The following is a 16,821-nucleotide window of genomic DNA, read 5'->3' on the forward strand; positions in this document are numbered from 1 at the left end:
CTCTATCGTTTGTAAGCTTCAGGGGGTAGCTGAGTTAGTCCATACAGAAAAAACAACAAATGGTCTGGTAGCACTTTATAGACTAACAAAACATGTAGATGGTTTTGTTAGTCTATAAAGTGCTACCATACCATTTGTTGTTCGTGCTATTGTGTTGGTTGCAGTTTGCATTTGGAGAAGTTTATCTGTAATCCTAGAGTGTGAAACAGATCTGGTGAGACACACTGCTTTCTGTGCATCTAAGCTTGTGCTCTCTCATCAGGCAGTCGTCCAAATATGGGAACATGGAGACTCCTTGCCTGCGTAGGTGAGCACCAACAACCGCTAACACCTTTGAGAATACTCTTGGGGCTGTGGAAAGTCCAAACGGAAGGACTGTATACTGGAAGTGTGCTCCAGGGACTGTAAATCTGAAGTATTTGCAATGTGAGGGGTGAATGGACACGTGAAAATACGCATCCTGAAGGTCAACAGTCGATAACCAATTGTCTTTGGTCAAGGCGGGAATAATTGTGGATAGGGTGACCATTTTGAATCATTGTGGTCGCATATGTTTGTTGTGTCTCCTGATGTCGAGAATAGGTCTCCACCCCCTGACTTCTTTCCTGTAAGGAAGTAGTGGGAGTAGAATCCTTTTCCTTCGTATCGTCGCGGTACCTGTTCCACTGCACTGAGATGGAGTAGGTGTTCGCCCTCCTGTAGAAGGATGGTCTCGTGAGATGGGCCCCTGAAAAGGGACGGGAAAGGTGGGTGGGGTGGAGGAGTAGAGGAAAAAGGGATACAGTACCCATTCTTTACAATGGTCCAAGACCCGTCGGCTGTGATGGCGGACCATTGGTGATAGAAGGGTGATAGATGTTGCCAGAATAAAGGAAAAAGGGTGAGGTTGCCTTGAGCAAGGTGGTGTTGCTGGACTCTCGACATAAGCTTCAAAAGGCTTGTCTTGAGGTAGGTGGTTGGGAGGTGGAGGGTTGATCATAGCCTTGTCTCCTCCTCATCTGGCACCGCCTTCTGTTATCAAACTGCCTCTGAGCTTGGCTGAACATAAGCACGGCCGTACTGGGTCAGACCAAAGGTCCATCTAGCCCAGTATCTTGTCTGCCGACAGCGGCCAGCACCAGGTGCCCCAGAGAGGGTGGACCGAAGACAATGATCAAGCGATTTGTCTCCTGCCATCCCTCTCCAGCCTCTGACAGAGGCCAAGGACACCATTTTATCCCCTGGCTAATAGCCTTTTATGGACCTAACCTCGATGAAATTATCTAGCTTCTCTTTAAACTCTATTATAGTCCTAGCCTTCACAGCCTCCTCTGGCAAGGAGTTCCACAGGTTGACTACACGCTGTGTGAAGAAGAACTTTCTTTTTATTAGTTTTAAACCTACTACCCATTAATTTCATTTGGTGTCCTCTAGTTCTTCTATTTAGGGAACTAATACATAACTTTTCTTTACCAGCCCTCTCCACACCACTCATGATTTTATATACCTCTATCATATCCCCCCTCAGTCTCCTCTTTTCTAAACTGAAAAGTCCCAGTTGCTTTAACCTCTCCTCATATGGGACCCGTTCCAAACCCCTAATCATTTTAGTTGCCCTTTTCTGAACCCTTTCCAAGGCCAAAATATCTTTTTTGAGGTGAGGAGACCACATCTGTATACAGTATTCAAGATGTGGGCATACCATAGTTTTATACACGGGCAGTAAGATATTCTGGGTCTTATTTTCTATCCCTTTCCTAATAATTCCTAGCATCCTATATGCCTTTTTGACCACCGCTGCACACTGTGTGGAAGTTCTCAGAGAACTGTCCACGATAACTTCAAGATCTCTTTCCTGATTTGTCGTAGCCAAATTAGCCCCCCATCATACTGTACGTATAGTTGGGGTTATTTTTCCCGATGTGCATTACTTTACACTTATCCACATTAAATTTCATTTGCCATTTTCTTGCCCAATCACTCAGTTTGGTGAGATCTTCTTGGAGTCCCTCACAGTCTGCTTCTGTCTTGACTATCCTAAACAGTTTTGTATCATCTGCAAACTTTACCACCTCACTGCTTACCCCTTTCTCCAGATCATTTATGAATAAGTTGAAAAGGATTGGTCCCAGGACTGACCCTTGGGGTACACCACTAGTTACCCCTCTCCAATCTGAAAATTTACCATTTATTCCTACCCTTTGTTTCCTGTCTTTTAACCAGTTCTCAATCCAAGAAAGGACCTTCCCTCTTATCCCATGAACATGTAATTTACACAACAGCCTTTGGTGAGGGATCTTGTCAAAGGCTTTCTGAAAATCCAAGTATACTATATCTACTGGATCCCCCTTGTCCGCATGTTTGTTAACCCCTTCAAAGAACTGTAACAGATTAGTAAGACAGGATTTCCCTTTACAGAAACCATGTTGACTTTTGTCCAACAAATTATGTTCTTCTACATGCTTCACAATTTTATTCTTTACTATTGTTTCTACTAATTTGCCCGGTACTGAAGTTAGACTTACCGGTCTGTAATTGCCAGGATCGCCTCTAGAGCCCTTTTTAAATATTGACGTCACGTTGGCTATCTTCCAGTCATTAGGTACGGAAGCCGATTTAAAGGATAGGTTACAAACCACAGATAATAGTTAAGCAATTTCCCATTTGAGTTCTTTTAGAACCCTTGGATGAATGCCATCCGGTCCCGGAGATTTGTTGACATTAAGTTTTTCTATTTGTTCCAAAACCTCCTCCAATGACACTTCAATCCGGGAAAGTTCCTCAGATTCATCATCCACAAAGGACGGTGCAGATTTGGGAATCTCCCCAACGTCCTCAGCCGTGAAAGACTGAAGCAAAGAAATCATTTCGTTTCTCCACAATGGCTTTATCGTCCTTGATTGCTCCTTTTATAGCTCGATCATCTAGGGGACCCACAGCTTTTTTAGCAGGCTTCCTGCTTCCAATGTACTTAAAAACATTTTGTTATTTCTTTTTGAGTTTTTGGCTAGCTGTTCCTCAAAAATCTTTTTTTGCTTTTCTTATTACATTTTTACACTTGATTTGACAGTGTTTATGTTCCTTTCTATTTATCTCACTAGGATTGGACTTCCACTTCTTAAAAGATACCTTTTTGTCCCTCACTGCTTCTTTTACATGGTGGTTAAGCCACGGTGACTCTTTTTTAGGTCTCTTGATAAGTTTTTTAATTTGGGGTACACATTTAAGTTGGGCCTCTTATTATGGTGTCTTTAAAAAGTTTCCATGCAGCTTTCAGGGATTTGGCTCTAGTCACTGTGCCTTTTAATTTCTGTTTAACTAACCTCCTCATTTTTGTGTAATTCCCCTTTTTGAAATTAAATGCCAGGGTGCTGGACTGCTGAGGTGTTCTTCCCACCACAGGAATGTTGAATGTTATTGTATTATGGTCACTATTCCCAAGCGGTCCTGTAACGGTTATCTCCTGGACCTGATCCTACGCTCCACTCAGGACTAAATCGAGAATTGCCTCTCCCCTTGTGGGTTCCTGCACCAGCTGCTCCAAGAAGCAGTCATTTAAGCCATTGAGAAATTTTGTCTCCGCTTCTCTTCCTGAGGTGACATGTATCCAGTCAATATGGGGGTAATTAAATCCCCCATTATTATAGCGTTCTTTATTTTGGTAGCCTCTCTAATCTCCCTCAGCATTTCAATGTCAGTATCGCTGTCCTGGTCAGGTGGTCGGTAATATATCCCTACTGCTAATTTCTTATTATTGGAGCATGGAATTACTATCCATAGCGATTCTATTGAACATGTTGATTCACTTAATATTTTTATTTCATTTGATTCTACATTATCTTTCACATACAGTGCCACTCCGCCACCCACACGGCCTGTTCTATCCTTTCTATATATTTTATATCCCAGTATGATTGTGTCCCACAGATTTTCTTCATTCCACCAGGTTTCAGTGATGCCTATTATGTCAATCTCCTCCTTTAATACGAGGTACTCTAGTTCACCCATCTTATTAGTCAGACTCCTAGCATTTGTGTACAAGCACTTTAAAAATTTGCCACTGCTTATTTGTCTGCCCTTCCCTGATGCATTGGATTCCTTTGTATGCGGTTGTTTGTCTGCTCTGGCCCCTTGTTTGCCCTCTCCCCTCCTCTCTTTCTGACTACAGCTTAGAGAATCTCTATCAATGGATTCTCCTCTAAAAGAAGTCTCCCTCCAATTTACGTGCATCTCCGCACCAATCAGCTTTCCCCCATCTCTTAGTTTAAAAACTGCTCTACGGCCTTTTTAATGTTTAGTGCCAGCAGTCTGGTTCCACCCTGGTTTAGGTGGAGCCCATCCTTCCTGTATAGGCTCCCCCTCTCCCAAAAGTGTCCCCAGTTCCTAATAAATCTAAACCCCTCTTCCCTACACCATCGTCTCATCCACGCATTGAGACTCTGAAGCTCTGCCTGCCTACCTGGCCCTGCGCGTGGAACTGGAAGCATTTCCGAGAACGCCACCATAGAGGTCCTGGATTTCAGTCTCTTTCCTAGCAGCCTAAATTTGGCCTCCAGGACATCTCGCCTACCCTTCCCTACGTCATTGGTACCTACATGTACCACGACCACCGGCTCCTCCCCAGCACTACACATAAGTCTATCTAGATGCCTCGAGAGATCCGCAACCTTCACACCAGGCAGGCAAGTGACCATACGGTTCTCCCGGTCATCACAAACCCAACTACCTAGGTTTCTAACGATCGACTCACCCACTACTAACACCTACCTCTTCCTAACTGGCATTCCCGCCCCCTCAGAGGTATCCTCAATGCGAGAGGATACCGCAACATCCTCTGGGAGGAGGGTCCCAACTACGGGATGGTTTCCCTCTGCTCCCATTGAATACTCTGTTCCCTTGAGACTTTCATCCTCCTTAAGAGCACTGGGGCTCTCAGACTGGAGGTGGGACAGTACTACAGCATCCTGGAAAGTCCCATCAACATAGCTCTCTACCTCCCTTAGCTCCTCCAGTTCAGCCACCCTGGCCTCCAAAGCCCGAACTCGGTCTCTGAGGGTCAGGAGCTCCTTGCAACGGGTGCACACATACGCCACCCGCCTACAGGGCAGGTAATCATGCATGTTACACTCGACGCAATAAACAGGATAGCCCCCACTCTGCTGCTGGGCTTCTGTCTCCATTTTTCTAATGAATACGTTTAAGTATAAACTGGGATTCTTTTTAAACCTCTGGAATATAGATTATTCTAAGAGTTATGTTTTAAAGAAGGTCAGAAGTCACTAGTGCCCTCTAGCCTCCCCCTCTAAACTCCCTCTCCAAACAGCTGTTCCTGGTCGCAAGCTCCCTGGTCGCTGAGTCACAGGCTTATATAGCTCTGGTAGCCCCTCCCCCTGACTGAGGCTCAGCCAATTAACAGAGGCTTCTAGATTTCAAACCTGAAAGGTGTTGGTCTGTACCTTTGAGTAAAACTTCTGCCCTGTTTACGCTTTACTGCAGGAACATGAATACCAGGTGTCTTCAAGGTAGCACAGGAGTCCTTCAGAGAGTAAAGGGAGGCATCAGTCATGTCCGCGAAAAGTTTAGATCCCTGGAAAGGGACATCTTCAACTGTGGCCTGGACCTCGCGTGGGAAGCCGAAGAGGTGTAGCCAAGACGACCTCCTCATCACCACTGCGGTTGCCATAGACCTGGAAGCGGTGTCAGACGAGTCAAGTGCGGCATGCTACCAGGGCGCCCTCATTAATGTTGGCCCTGAATGGGTCTCTTCTGGCCTCAGGTAGCACTTCAGTAAAACGTGTCATCTGTTCAAAAATGTGGTGTGTGTACTTGGCCAGCACGGCTGTATAGTTAGAGATGCGTAACTGCAAGGAAGCAGAGGAGTATGCCTTCCTCCCCATAAGATCAAGGCGTTTCCATTCTTTTTCATAAGGGGTGGTTCTAATCGCAGCCTGTTTTGCCCATTTGGTTCACCGCATCCACCTCTATAGAATTTGGGGTCGGATGGGAGAATAAGAAATCAGCGCCTTGAGGTGCAACATAGTACTTGCGGTCTGACCTCTTGCAAACAGGCAGTATTATGGCTGGGGTCTGCCAAAGTGCTTTAGCCGGGTCCATACGGACCCAACTTAACTGCCAGGGAGGCATGTAAGATTTTGGTTAGCTTATGTTGAGCCTCAGGGAGGCTAACTAATGAAACTTTGAGGACATCCGCTACCCTTCTGTATAGTTCTTGAAAGGATTTAAGAAGTCATAGAATCATAGAACACTAGAACTGGAAGGGACCTCGAGAGGTCATCGAATCCAGTCCCCTGCCCTCACAACAGGACCAAGCACCGTCTAGACCATCCCTGATAGATGTTTATCTAACCTGCTCTTAAATATCTCCAGAGATGGAGATTCCACAACCTTCCTAGGCAACTTATTCCAGTGTTTAACCACCCTGACAGTTTAACTCATCTCCCACTGTAGGAAGGAGAGGCATCAGAGTATTGTCAGGAGAAGATGACGATATGTGCGTGGGTGGATGCGAAGCAACTGGACTCATCGTTAGTCGAAGGAGGCTCATCCTCCTCTTGATAAAGGGAAGTGTCCAATGATGGCATGGAGCCTGTGTTTGATGGTGCAACCATGGTTGATTGAGGCTGCAGGATTTGAGGCTGTTGGTTCCTATATGGAGCCCAAGGATCCCAATATGGCCAATTAGGTGGCATAGAGACTGGAGGCGGAACCCACTGGGGTATCTACCACTGAGACACTGGTGGCTGCATCTGATAGTGATGTTGCAGCTGTAGTTGCTTAGGTGAAGAGCGCCTCGGTGTATGAGCTCCAATAATAGGTTCCTTGGCCTCGTCGCTTGACAGAGGCAGTGCCGAGTGCACCAGGGTGGATAAGGTATACCTGCTAGAGGCAGGTGTACCGTCGGTGCCGAACAACGGGGTGGTCGGTACCGATGTCATGCTAAGCTCTTCCACTGCCGTTAGCGAAGGTGGAGCTGGTGTCGATGGCACAGACGGAGCCGAAGATGGCGGTACTGCAGCTACCTGTGGTGCCGAGTACACAGCATGCTTCTTTTGTGCCTTCGGCACAGGTACCAACGGTGCGGTGGGCACTTTGGTATGCTTCAGTGCCAATGGAGCATCTCTGGCTAAGTCTAGACAACAAAGATAAATTCGAAAAAGATTTACTTCCGAAAGAGGCTTTTCTGAAATTTGGCCCATTTACACAGGGCCAAATTATGGCAAAAACCCCTCTTTCAGAGCATCCCTTCTTCCTTGTAAAATGAGGTTTACAGGGATGCCAACAAAACGTGTCCCTTTTCTGACATTTTCTGGACGCGTTCCTTTGATGCGGCAGAGCTTTTCCAGGATACCTCCAGTATCACGGAAAAGGTCTGCAGTCTAGACGTACCCTCTGTGGTGCATCTTTGACTTGGCCTTTTTGGGTGCTGAATCAGAGGCGGACGGTCCTGTCGGTGCTAACTTTGATTTGGGCTTGTCAAGCGCCCTGTCAGTCACCTTTGTAAGGTGCTTGGACCCTCGGGAGCCATGATCTGATGATGGTCCCGGTACATCCCTGTCCTGGACCCTTGAGTGGGTCACTGCAGTGGGTATTTTAGGTATTGACCCCCTGTTTCTTTGAGGGGGAGTCACTTTTGCCCGCCAGGTGAGACCTTTTCCTGGGAGGATCTAGGGGAGTCTCAAGCAGTCGTGGCAGACGGGGCTGCCTCTTCAGACATAGCTGCTGGTGAGGGCTGCTGTGTAGAATGCTCCGGATCGGAGGCTCATCAGTTAACTGTGTACACAAACTTTCACATCCCTATTGCGTAGTGTCGTCCTTATCAAGATGATTAATATCAGAATTGAGTACTATTATGAAGCATGCAGAGGCACTATTGTTTTCACCTGTGCCTCACATTGGACATATTTTCATCAAGTTACAGAGCACGGCTCCACAAACTGAACCATCAGATCTCAAATGCAAAAAATAGAGTTATCCTTAAGGCAAACATATACTGAAAAAAATGACTTCTAGTCACAACCTCAATCTCATGTGCAGTCTCCGAACAAACTTTTAGGCTACGTCTACACTGCAGAGTTTTTGCCCAAAAATGGCTGGTTTTGCGCAAAAACTCACGGAGCGTCCACACTACAAGCGTGTTCTTGCACAAGAAAAAGTACACTAGATCGTCAGAAGTCAGGGCTTTTTGCACAAGAGTTATTCCTCTTTCTATGAGGAATAAGCTTTTTTGCGCAAGAGCTCTTGCACAAAAAGGCGCGTGTGGACGGACAACAGGGGTTTCTTGCACAAGAAACCCCTATGGGAAAAAGCACAGGTGCTCTGATGGCCATTCTGTGAATGGCCATCAGAGCTTTCTTGCGCAAGAGCGTCCATGGTAGTGTGGACGCTCTCTTGCGCAAAAGCACATGGCAGTGTGGACGCGCTCTTGCGCAAGAACTTTTTGCGGAAGATCTCTTCCGCAAAAAGTTCTTGCGCAAGAAGCCTGCAGTGTAGACGTAGCCATAATGTATCAAGAGTATATTCCCTCACGTCATTTTTTTCAGAGAGAATGGTCAATTGATGCTAATATGACTCCTTACAGAGGAATCCCAGTAACATGCCATGTCTCCTTATTTCACTCAAGATGACTTGAGATCTTTGACATCCTAGGTTAATTTAGACAGCCACATGCAGAACATGAAGCAGTAATGTAAAAGCTAAGTATGTACCGAGGACACTGAGATAAATGGGGTGGGGGGGGGGGGGAGGTAAAGCAAACACGTACTATAGTGAGTTAGCAAAGTTAACAAGCACCTGAACATTCTGGAAAACTAGAGAAAAACAAAGAATTCCGTAACAGTTCCTAAAACAAAATAGTGCTCTTTTTTTTGCTCTTTTTTTTGATGAGTGGTTTACATGGAAGACACTCAAATACAAGGAGCACTGCTACAAATGTCAATCTACAGCATGATCAAAGGCAGAATTGTGAATCAAGCTTAGCATCTTTTTACAGTAAATTAAGGAAATCATCTGTAAACACTTGGAAGGCGGTAAGATGATAGGGAACAGACAGCATGGATTTGTAAAGAACAAATCATGTCAAACCAATCTGATAGCTTTCTTTGATAGGATAATGAGTCTTGTGGATAAGGGAGAAGCGGTGGATGTGGTATACCTAGACTTTAGTAAGGCGTTTGATACAGTCTCACATGATATTCTTATCAATAAACTAGGCAAATACAACTTAGATGGGGCTACTATAAGGTGGGTGCATAACTGGCTGGATAACCGTACTGAGAGTAGTTATTAATGGTTCACAATCCTGCTGGAAAGGTATAACAAGTGGGGTTCCGCAGGGGTCCGTTTTGGGACCGGCTCTCTTCAATATCTTCATCAACAATTTAGATATTGGCATAGAAAGTATGCTTATTAAGTTTGCAGATGATACCAAGCTGGGAGGGGTTGCGACTAATCTGGAGGATAGGGTCATAATTCAAAATGACCTGGACAAATTGGAAAAATGGTCTGAGGTAAACAGGATGAAGTTTAATAAAGACAAATGCAAAGTGCTCCACTTCGGAAGGAACAATCAGTTTCACACATACAGAATGGGAAGCGACTGTCTGGGAAGGAGTACGGCAGAAAGAGATCTAGGGGTTATATTGGACCACAAGCTGAATGTGTGTCAGCAGTGTGATGCTGTTGCAAAATAAGCCAACATGATTCTGGGATGCATTAACAGGTGTGTTGTGAGCAAGACACGAGAAGTCATTCTTCAGCTCTACTCTGCGCTGGTTAGGCCTCAGTTGGAGTATTGTGTCCAGTTCTGGGCACCGCATTTCAAGAAAGATGTGGAGAAATTGGAGAGGGTCCAGAGAAGAGCAACAAGAATGATGAAAGGTCTAGAGAACATGACCTATGAAGGAAGGCTGAAAGAATTGGGTTTGTTTAGTTTAGAGAAGAGAAGACTAAGGGGGGACATGATAGCAGTTTTCAGGTATCTAAAAGGGTGTCATAAGGAGGAGGGAGAAAACTTGTTCATCTTGGCCTCTGGGGATAGAACAAGAAGCAATGGGCTTAAACTGCAGCAAGGGAGGTTTAGGTTGGACATTAGGAAAAAGTTCCTAACTGTCAGGGTGGTCAAACATTGGAATAAATTGCCCAGGGAGGTTGTGGAATCTCCATCTCTGGAGATATTTAAGAGTAGGTTAGATAAATGTCTATCAGAGATGGTCTGGACAGTACTGGGTCCTGCCATGAGGGCAGGGGACTGGACTCGATGACCTCTCGAGGTCCCTTCCAGTCCTAGTATTCTATGATCTATTGTATATGGCACTCCATGAATTATTCCTATGACACTTTAAGAGATTGCCAAGTCCTCAATCAGTCTCATTTTATACCTGGTAAGACTGAGACGGAGATAAAATTATGAGTGGACTCAGGCACATAAAGCTATTAACAGATGGAGATGCAACAGTTCCTGGCTCGTCCCATGCTGCCTCTCTGACCTGATGAGGAAATGGAATCCTCATCAGAATGCCAGTGTTTAGTATTCAAATGCTTTTCATTCCTGTTTCCAATTAAGGATGTTAAGAGGCAGGTAATTGACTAATCGTGTAGTCGATAAGGGAAGGTGCTCTGTTCCGGCTCGTGCCAGTCCAGGAGCTACCCCCACTGTGGTTCTGCAGTTTAAATGCAGTAGGAGCCGGGTGTGCAGGCAGCCCAGCTCCTACTACATTTAAACTGCAGAGCTGCAGCGGTCCCAGACCAGCGCAAGCCAGGACTGCTTGGTCCCAGCTTGTGCCGGGTCCAGCAGCCCCTGTTCACAGCGGCCCGGGCTGGCTGTGGGCAGAGGCTGCTCCGGCAGCAGCCCATCCGGGGGGGACAGGGCAGCTTCCTGCTGGAGAGCCTTGGCCTGCCATAGGCAGAGGCTGCTTCGCAGCAGCCTCCCCCTACCCCCCGCTGTTCCCCCGCCTTGCTGCCTCTCATACAGAGGCAGCGGGGGGGAGTGAGCAAGTACTCGACTTCACCACATCACTTACAGTTCAGCAGCAAAGATAAGAGATATATACATGTTCTGAAAAGCTTCAGATTAATATGCTCTTGAACAAGTTAAAGACAAATTTGTCAGAGCTAGAGTGTGACTAGGGAGATAATCCTGAAATTTTTCATTTGCTCTTGTTTTCATGAGTAAGTAGAGTCTAAGGTATGAGAGGCATGTTTTATTTATTGCCCAATAATCATGATTGGAAGGTTCAAATTTTATAAACCACTGTGCTTTTTATAGTCCAATGATGTTCAAATTACTTCTTAAACTGAAAACAAGTTTACTTTTGCTTGAAGTAAATTGTGGTTAAATGTTTTTAAGAGCAACAATTCTGATTTGTATCGTCCCTGCTTACTACTGAGTTGAAAGCATTAAAACAAGCTACCACCATCGCACAGTTACATTTCTTTCCTTTGTTCACGTTATGCCTACTGCCATTCCCCTACTGACACAGTTGGTCTGGAAGGATGCCACACCCAACATTACAATCCCCCAAAAGCTTTTCAGACTGCTTTTCCCCTTTGCTTTTCAGACTGTTGCTACTAGCTCGGATTTACAGCACTGTCTTCGGTGGCCAGGAGTGCCTTTGGGCAACTTCGTTTGATCCGCCAGCTGCGACCCTTACTGAACAAGCATGACTTGGCCACAGTGATCCATGCTCTTGTTACATCCTGACTAGATTACTGTAATGTACTTTATGTGGGGCTGCCTCTAAAGAACCTTCGGAAACTTCAACTGGTCCAGAATGCGGCTGCTCGAGTTTTAACTAACACTCGTTATACGGAGCACATTATGCCAGTGCTTCGGCAGCTGCACTGGCTTCCGGTATGTTTCCGGGCACAATTCAAGGTTTTAGTTATGACCTATAAAGCCTTAAATGAGTTGGGTCCGGGGTATCTGAAGGACCATCTTCTCCCATATGAACCTGCCCGGGGATTGAGGTCAGCTGGGGAGGCTTTGCTTCGTGTTCCCCCATTTGTGGAGAGAAGATTAACATCTACGCGGAACAGGGCATTCTCAGCTTTTGCTCCTAGACTGTGGAATTCTCTTCCTCGGGATAGTCGCATGGCGCCAACGCTAGCGTTGTTTCGGCATCAGGCTAAAGCCACCCTTTTTATTCGTGCTTTTATTAATGTTTGAGTTTGTGTGTGTGTGTTCCTCCTCTCTATATGTTTTTAGCCGGTTATGTCCCTCTGGGGTCTGATATTTTAAATTTTATATATATTTGTATTGGGTTTTTTGGTAAGCCGCCTTGAATATTTTAAATAGAAAGGCGTGGTAAAAATATTTAAATAAACAAACAAACAAACAAACAAACAAAAACACTGCAGAATCCTGTGGCTGAACCACCAGGACCCACCATCTTAAATTACCTTCTCTTAAAAGGGAAGCCAGTCACCCACATCCAAGCCTTGTCCCAATTTAAACCACATGAGAAAAGGCATTTTAAAATCAAGACAGCTTTTAGGACTGCATGAAATGCTGGAAGAGACTCACCCTGCTGAGACTCACTCAGGGGAGGCATAAGGATCTCATGCAAAAAGGGGTTTTTGCGCAAAAAAGGAAACGTCCACACTGCTTGTTTTTGCGCAAAAACCCCTTGTGCAAAAACAGATCGGAAGAGATTATGCAAATGAAGCACGAGAAAATGCTAATCCACGCTTCATTTGCATTGCCTCTTCTGGCAAAGTGTGTACTGTAGACATAGCCACAGAGTGTTACCAAAATTAATGAGGTACTACAACATATCCATTTCCAGTACAAATACTGAAGGGGAGCATAGCTCCACCAAGAAACTTATAAAGACTAATGTTTAGCTTTCACTGAACTGTAACTGTCTGTCTGACCCTACAAATCACAAAAGATGTTCTTCTTAAACAGATGGTTCACAATTCCTGCATATCCATAAGTATATTTTACTACCTGAGAGTCTACTTATTGCTCAAAGGAGTTTCCTATTTCTTTTAAATCTGCAATTGATCAGAAGGTTCTCTTACTTTTTGTCTGGAAATGGGTGACAGTAGAGGGATCACATGATGATCACCTGTTGTGTTCCCTCCCTCTGGGGCATCTGGTATTGGCCACTGTTGGAAGGCAGGATACTGGGCTAGATGGACCTTTGGTCTGACCCAGTATGGCCGTTCGTATGTTCTTACTCTGACAAATACCATCTTGGTACTATTCCTCGAGACACCAGAGAGAATATGAATATTCCAATATGCGTCATCATGCACTGCAGCTATCTCTGACCTACCCTGCTCAAAATCTCTATAGGTTCATCCAAGTTCTCACAGGTAAACTTGGATCTTCAAGTAGTTGAATCTAGTATTTCCAATGTTTCTTATTCTCTAAGGGTATGTCTACACTGCCACCCTAGTTCGAACTAGGGTGGCTAATGTAGTCATTCGAACTTGCAAATGAAGCCCAGGATTAAAATATCCCGGGCTTTATTTGCATGCTCACGGGCGCCGCCATTTTTAAATGCCCGGTAGTTCGAACTCCCTGCCCGTGGCTACGCGCGGCACGGGCTAGGTAGTTCGAATTAAAGCTCCTAATTCGAACTACCGTTACTCCTCCTGCAATGAGGAGTAACGGTAGTCCGAATTAGGGGCTTTAGTTTGAACTACCTAGCCCTAGCATGTAGCCGCGGGCACGGAGTTCGAACTACTGGGCATTTAAAAATGGCAGCACAAGGGAACATGCAAATAAAGCCCGGGATATTTTAATCCCGGGCTTCATTTGCAAGTTCGAATGACTACATTAGCCACCCTAGTTCGAACTAGGGTGGCTAGTGTAAACATACTCAAAGGGTGTGTCTAGACTACAGAGTTTTGTTGACAAAAGTGGACTTTTGTCGACAAAACTATACCTGCGTCTACACTACCACTGAGTTCTGTCGACATAACGTCGACAGAACTCAGCAGTTTTGTCGATGCTGGTAAACCTCATTTTACGAGGCATAACGCCTTTTGTCGACAGAGTTTTGTCAACAGAAGGTGTTATTGCATCTAGGGTTGTGTCTAGACTACAAGGTTTTGTCGACAAAGCAGCTTGCTTTGTCGACAAAGCAGCTTGCTTTGTCGACAAAGCAGCTTGCTTTGTCAACAGAACTGAATGTACTCTAGACGCTCTTTGTCGACAGAAGCTTTGTCAACAGTATCTGTCGACAAAACTTCTGTCGACAAAAGCCTGTAGTCTAGACGTACCCAAAGAGATTCTATCCAATAACCACATGTAGCAGGTGAACTTTTAGTCTGAGGCAGCTGCCCCTCCTAGAATACTTTCCATCAATAAAAGTTACCTGGAAGAGGATAGAGAGGGAGAGAAGTAACAGAATCTACACCACTCTGTTTGCTGCAAAGATCTGGATTTCCTTGCGTGACAGCAGGTCAACCCATAGGAATCAATGGGAGGTTTACCTGGTGTCTGCTTTACTTGGTGGCCACCTGGTCAACCTCAGGGGCCAGGGCAGAATTTTTTCCAAGTCTGTTCAGGGCACCAGGTCAACCCCGGGTTGGGAGTCGGGGAGACAGGGCAGAAGTGTTTCTAAGTCTGTACAGGGCACCAGGGCCCAACTCTCATTTATCCTAAAGCCACTTAAGTCCAAGTTTTTCCAGTTCAGAGTAAAGCGATGTACTTCACTGCCCCTTGTGCTTTGACTGTGCACCTTCCCCTAAGAAGGTAGGGTCTTTCAAAAGCCCAGAATCAGCAAGCCTCTAATTTTAGGATTAATATGGTAGGTTAGAGGGCATTAAATCAGACTCTCCTGTTAAATCTCTCATACATCACAGATATGTAGAAATCTCATGTCTGGATGGTCTCTTCCGCAATAAATCCCAGGATGTTGTGGCACAACCTACCAGTGGTACATATTGAGGCCTGCCCACATAAAAGCTCTGCAGGTTGTACACGTATGATTTTGTTTCAGGGCACAAAAATGAATAAATTTCCTTTCTTCTTTCATAGTACAGCAAAGAGGGGACTTATTAAGAAAACAAAACACGTAGATGGTATCATGAGCTTTCGTGGGCACAAACCACTTCTTCAGATGACCGGAGTGTTGGATGTCCAGATTAGTCTCTAAAGTGCTACCAGACTATCTGTTGTTTTTTAAGTTTATCCTGTACAGACTAACTCGGCTACCCCCTGAAGCTTAAGAAAACAAAGGGAGACCTTAGACATTTGCCATAAACATAGAAAAAACATTCAAAGGAAGCAGAGCTGCCTGACCTGTGAACACCTCAGACGCCAAAAAATAATTAGAGTCTTGGAGGCTGTGCAGTAGAAATAGAAGAAAACACAAAAACTCTGTGTGATTGATAACCAGCCAGTGTTCCCTCTGAGCTGCCCAGCAGCACAGCTTCACAGGTGATTAATCAGCCCTGCCCAGTGAGAGGGCAGCTCCATGCACCAAGCTGACTGACTGGGCGGAGCTGATTAATCACCTGTGAGGCTATGCTGCCAGGCACCTTACAGAGAACACTGCTGATTGCCAGAAAGGGTTGTTAATTTTATAGGCTGTTACATACAGAGCAATGGCTAGAAATATTAAGGACCCACTGGATTCTTTCGTATTTATTAAAGTCTGAACTATAGAGCTGTATGCACTTGATAAAAAAGTGAGTTACCTATATAGAGAGATGGGTTCTTCCTAGGGATGTTAAGTAGCAATTGATTTGCTAGTTGAGTAGTCGATGGAATTTCCATTGACTACTCAACTAGTTGTTAGGGAAAGGCTCACTTCCAGGTCTCAGCACAAGCCCCCCAATTCCCCGGTTCCCACTTTGCACTCAAAGGGACAGAGAGGAGCCGGAGTGCAAAGACGCTGGCTCAGTCTCTGGTCCCCTGCAGGGTCTCAGGACAACCCGCCCCCCACATTGCCACTCTGCATTCTGAAAGTGACAGAGAAGCGACAGCCGGTCCTGTAGGTGTCTCAGCACAAGCCCCTCCCCCCCGCCCCCCCCCCCCCCGCTCCCACTATGAATTCTTAAAGGGACAGAGAAGCGGCAGCCCATCTCTCACTTTAAGAACGCAGAGTGGCAACGGGGGAATTGGGGGGGGGGGGAGGGGTGCTTGTGCGGAGAGAGATCCACAGGACAAGCTGCCGCTGCTCTGTCCCTTTAAAAATGTAGAATGTCAACAGGGGATGGGGCAGGGGCTTGTGCTGCACAGGACCCGCTGCAGCTGCTCTGTCCCTTTCAGAATGCAGAGTGGCAGCGCGGAGGAGGGTCGTCCTGAGACCCAGCGGGAGACCAGACATTGAGTCAGCATCTGTGTGTGCCGACTCCTCTCTGTCCCTTTAAGAGTGCAGAGCAGCAACGTGGGGGGGAGCAAGTAGTTGATAGTGCTACCCGATAAGCTCCTGCTTATTTAGTCGACTACTTGTTCACATCCCTGGTTCTTCCTAAGGGAAAAAAACACTCAATTTGAGCTTTTTACTCTCCACTTGTTTGCAGCAGTTTTTAGGATTTTGAAGAGAGACTTCTTTTTAAGCAACCATGTTCAGAGACAAATCCTAACTTCTGACTAAGAAGACTTTAAAATGCATTACGTTATTCCAGAAGTAATGTAATATGTGAAGTATTCATGAATTCTCATGTAACATTCAAGTGCCTACTAAAGCAAATACAAACAAACCATCCACATTTGTAAGAAAATTAAGCAGTTTCCGTGAGTAAATTCCCTCATTTTCTAGAGAACCTGTAGCATAACATTTGTTAACACTTTCGGAAGTTAACTTTTCAGACAGCATAAAAATTACTGGCAATGTTAAGCCAAATTTTTAAATCTCAGTGTGT

At 45.4% G+C, this 16,821-nt stretch overlaps 1 protein-coding gene across 14 annotated transcripts in view; it reads right to left on the reverse strand.

The window, feature by feature from the left end:
* Nucleotides 1-16,821, reverse strand: part of LOC102445074 (ataxin-2-like) — a 257,980-nt gene that overhangs the window by 196,395 nt on the left and 44,764 nt on the right. The window lies entirely within an intron of this gene.

The sequence above is a fragment of the Pelodiscus sinensis genome, chromosome W (assembly GCF_052426305.1).
Source record: "Pelodiscus sinensis isolate ZL-2025 chromosome W, ASM5242630v1, whole genome shotgun sequence".
NCBI classification, from domain to species: Eukaryota; Metazoa; Chordata; order Testudines; family Trionychidae; genus Pelodiscus; species Pelodiscus sinensis.